Source organism: Lutra lutra, chromosome 13 (assembly GCF_902655055.1).
Source record: "Lutra lutra chromosome 13, mLutLut1.2, whole genome shotgun sequence".
Taxonomy (NCBI): Eukaryota; Metazoa; Chordata; class Mammalia; order Carnivora; family Mustelidae; genus Lutra; species Lutra lutra.
In genome coordinates, this window is record NC_062290.1 from 70406373 (window position 1) to 70411108 (window position 4736).

At 48.1% G+C, this 4736-nt stretch overlaps 1 pseudogene; it reads left to right on the forward strand.

Annotated features, from left to right (window-relative positions):
• Positions 1–2956: 2956 nt before the first annotated feature.
• LOC125082999 (60S ribosomal protein L9-like) lies at positions 2957–4349 on the forward strand (annotated as a pseudogene).
• Positions 4350–4736: the final 387 nt, after the last annotated feature.

Below are 4736 nucleotides of genomic sequence, written 5' to 3' on the forward strand. Positions count from 1 at the left end.
AGAGTTCTGGCAGCCATGACAAGTATGACAGCAGGTGCACAATCAGCACAAAGATGGGGCTTCCGGGTAGCTGGCCAGAAACCAAGGAAGGCTTCATGGAGCAGGGGATGTGTGAGCCGGGTTACGAAGATTTGGTGGTTCACAAAGCAGGAGACATGGGAGGAAAAGACACTCCAGGCTGAGAAAACCGCTTTTGCAAAGGCACAGATACAAGAAAGGACTGGGCACATTTGGGCATGGTGAGCTGATTAGCATGGGTCTGGTGTCGGTCTAGGAGATGGGAGGTTAATTCAGGACAAGGCCAAAGTTAGGCATTTACGTGCCGTCGTGGAGGTTCATGCTTGACTTCAAGGACAGTGGATGCCAAAAGGGTTCCATGGACAGGTCCTCAAGCCTGCTTATCAAATCCACACATATTTACTGAGCACCTACTGGGTGCCAGGCCCAGGAGGGAGCTAAGCAGATCTCCACTTTAGGCTTTAAAAAGCTATACTTTGGGCGCCTGGGTGGCTCAGTGGGTTAAAGCCTCTGTCTTCGGCTCAGGTCATGATCCCAGGGTCCTGGGATCGAGCCCCACATTGGGCTCTCTGCTCAGCAGGAAGCCTGCTTCCCCCTCACTCTCTGCCTGCCTCTCTGTCTGTCAAATAAATAAATGAAATCTTTAAAAAAAAAAAAAAAGCTACACTTTTAGGCAGCTCTTTCTGCCCATGCATGCTTTAATAAAGCCAACATTTTGCACAGAAAGAAAGAAAGAAAAAGAAAAGAAAAAAGAGAAAAGAAAATAAAGGAAAGAAAAAAGAGAAGAAAAGAAAATCTACACTTAATAAAGCCACACTTTATTGTTTTACATTTGGGGCTCCTGCATGCAATTCTATTAGGGAAAAAAAAAGATTTATTGACTAAAAAGAAACACAGACACAAAGGAGTCTGCAGCTGGGGCTCCTGGGTGGCTCAGTGGGTTAAAGCCTCTGCCTTCGGCTCAGGTCATGATCCCAGGGTCCTGGGATGGCAGGGAGTCCGCTTCCCCCGCCCCCCCACCGCCTGCCTCTCTGCCTACTTGTGATCTCTGTCTGTCAAATAAATAAATAAAATCTTTAAAAAAAAAAAAATTCTGCAACCTATTGCTTCATTGAGGAGCCACGGCGGGTTTTGTTATTTCTCGGTGGGTGGTGGTGGGCGGGTGTGTAGTGTCATTTCTTTATTTGGTTTTCAGCAGGGGAGATCGATATGGTCAGATCTATTTTCAAAAAGATACAGATAATTCTGTGGTTTCTCAGCCCTTGCTTGCAGCCACAGGACAGGAAGCATGAAGCCCACTCCCTGAAGGGCTGTTTCTCTGGGCCCCCAGCTCTAGGCTGCTTGTCTCTACCCTACTGGATGCTCCCAAGGATAAGCCTTCTTATCCTTTGGTTCCAGGAGCCAAAAAGAAATGTTCGTTCCTTCTGGGAAGAAACGTGACCTCCTTTGAGGCCAGAAGCATGAAGCCAATGTAATCAAAATACCCACCCAACCTCTTCGCCTTCCCAGGGTAAAAAACAGCTCTGAAGACAGCCCGGAGGAGTAGAAAGAGCGCAGTCTTCTAAATAATGCAGATATGTTGGGGCGCCTGGGTGGCTCAGTGGGTTAAGCCTCTGCCTTTGGCTCAGGTCATGATCTCAGGGTCCTGGGATGGAGCCCCGCGTTGGGCTCTCTGCTCAGCAGCGAGCCGGCTTCCCCCTCTCTCTCTCTCTCTCTCCCCCTGCCTCTCTGTCTACTTGTGATCTCTCTCTGTCAAATAAATAAAATCTTTAAAAATAAATAAATAAATAAAGCAGACATGGGTTCAAATCCTGGTTTGGGCACTCATTAGTCATGTGATCTTGGTCAAGTCACTTAGATTGTCTGAGCTTGCGTGTCCTCATCTGCAGTGATAATAATTATCACTCACTCTCACCTCCCTCACCAGCTATTAAGACCTATTAGGTCTTAATTATTAAGACATATTAGGAAGCCATAGCCAAAGAAGCAGGCAGGGTACAAAGCAGAAAATGGAAGAAAACATGACATTGTGAAACAGATTTAACAATCCATGGGAGCTTGTTGTAGGAAAGAAGTGACATCAAGAACGGATGGACAAAGGATGGAATCAGCAGTAAATGGTGTTGGGAAGCTGGCTTCTATCCAGACAAAAATAAAGGCTCCTAATCATGTGTGTGTCTTCAGTTATCTTTGGTTGACTAAAGACCTAAATGAGAAACATAAAACTATAGAAATAATAGAAGGGCTTTACGGACCTGGTTGAGCAGGAGGCACCATCCTGGGAGGGGACATCCACCACAACAGGGACCAGAAGGTTTGGCACAAGAGCCCAAGAGCCAGGACGTCTATGAGGCTGTTGGTAAATCTGCACACATCTCTGGCAGAACAAACCAGCTCTACCTTCAACCGGTTTGTGCTGAAGAGGTTGTTCACGAGTTGCACTAACTGATGCACTAACTGATGGCCTCTGTTCCTTTCTAGATGCCCAAGAAGATGAAGCTTGCTGCCAGGAAGACAAAACACCTGTGCTTGTAGGATCTGCAGTGAGGGATGTACGTGTCCCAGAGGTCCCCAAACTAAAGGTGTATACGCTACACACATGAGCCACATCAAGGCCAGGAACAAGACTGTCACCTTCAACCAGTTGGCCCCGGACTCCCACAAGGGTTGTGCCACCCTCCTGTTCTCTGATCCTCGAAAGGGCCCAGAGGTGTACAGGCATTTCAGCAAGGCCCTGTGAACCCTGCACAACCCCACCAGTCCCTGTGAGTACTCCAAGGACCAGAAGTCCAAGTGCACCGGAGACCAACTGGCCCATTGTGGCTACAAAAACTAACCTCAGATCCTGCCTTGTTATTAAAAAGATTTTGGATGCTGGGGAAAAAATAAACTGATAAGAGGAATATAAACAGCTCTCTTTGCCAAATCTCCTGCAAGAATGAAGACCATTCTCAGCAATCAGACTGTCGACATTCCAGAAAATGTCAACATCACTCTGAAGGGATGCGCGGTTCCTGGGAAGCCTCCTGCAAAAGGGCTTCAGTCCTATCGATGTAGAAGTCATCAGAAAGAAAAAAGTCTCCTTGGAAAGAAAAGGAAGAGGCTCCTAGCTGACAAACGGTGGGAAAAAGAAAAGAACTTGCTACTGTTCACACTATCTGTAGTACGTACAGGACATGATCAAAGGCGTGTTCTACTGGGCTTCCCTTACCAGATGAGGTCTGGGAATGCTCACTTCTCCATCAACGCTGTTATTCAGGAAAATGGTTCTCCTGTTGGAATATGTCCACAGGGCTCAGATGAGGCCAGGTGTTGCTTGTTCAGCATCTCAAGCCCAGAAAGACGAGTTAATTCTGGAAGGAAATTACATTGAACTTATATCAGACTCAGCTGCTTTGATTCAGCAAGTCACAGCAGTTAAAAACAAGGATATCAGAAAAGTTTGGGATGGTATCTATATTTCTGGTTTTTTTTTAAAGAAAAAATTTTTAAAGATTTTGTTTATTTATTTGACAGAGAGAGAGAGAGAGAGATCACAAGTAGGCAGAGAAGCAGGCAGGGAGAGAGGGGGAAGCAGGCTGCCCACTGAGCAGAGAGCCCAATGCGGGGCCCAATCCCAGGACCCTGAGATCATGACCTGAGCCGAAGGCAGACGCTTAACTGACTGAGCCACCCAGGCGTCCCAGTTTTATAAAATACTTCTGGAATTTAAAATTTTCAGGAATAGGTAATACAGAGATCTCCTGCACACCCTTCACCCAGGGTCCCCTGATCTTGCACAGACGTTCTACGCTTGTCACAATTGAGAAATTAACACTGTTAATTTAGTTAATGGTATATAAACCACAGGCTTTATGTGGCTTTCCACTAATATCCTTTTACTGTTTCAAAATCAAACCAAGATACGATGTTGCATGTAGTGTCCCACAGATTTGGACTCTCCGGTGTAAACTTTTGACCTGTCCACCTCATTGCCTGCTGTTCCCACAAAGGCTCTGTGGCGATAAACCCCTCAGGGGCCGCTCGCCGCCCCAGGTGTGTGTGGGCAGCCCCAGAATGTGACCTACTGACTGGCTCACTGTTTTCCCTGCGTCTCCTCTCTGCTGGCGTGTGGAGAAAACTCCCACCTCCACTCAGTCATGTGCTTGTTTTGATTTCACCCATCAGACATTTCCTGGTGCTCTCCTGTGTGTCTGGAGGCGGGCGCCGTCGTGGGGCACCCGGAGCTTCCTCTAGCTCAGCTCTGCCCCCCAGCAGTTCCCGGCTCGTTGCCCCCCTCCTCTCTGACCTGCCCGCCACACGGGCTCCCTGGCCCTGCAGGTTTGGTGTGAAGAAGAGTGAAACAGGGGACCCCTGTTCTTGCCCCCACGCCACGCAGCCACCTCACAGACCACATAGCCCCCTGTCATGTGTTGTGTGTCTGCTCTGGGTCCTGAGCCCCAGGGGCAGCTGCCCACTGAAAGCACATGACCTTTCTGCTCTGGCATGACAGAGAGAGACCGAGCTTTGCTGGCTCGGAATCGAAGATCTGAATTATTGCCCTCCACTCCTACCTCTGCCGATTACCACTGACTTGGGAGACCTTTGTATGATTCCCTGTCCAGTTTTCTCACGGAACCAACGAGAACAGCATCTTGCTTCATGGTTAAAGAGGGCACAGCAAGGCTGACAATCTGGGGCTCTGCTGTTTGCTATACGACCACTGTCACATGTTGCTT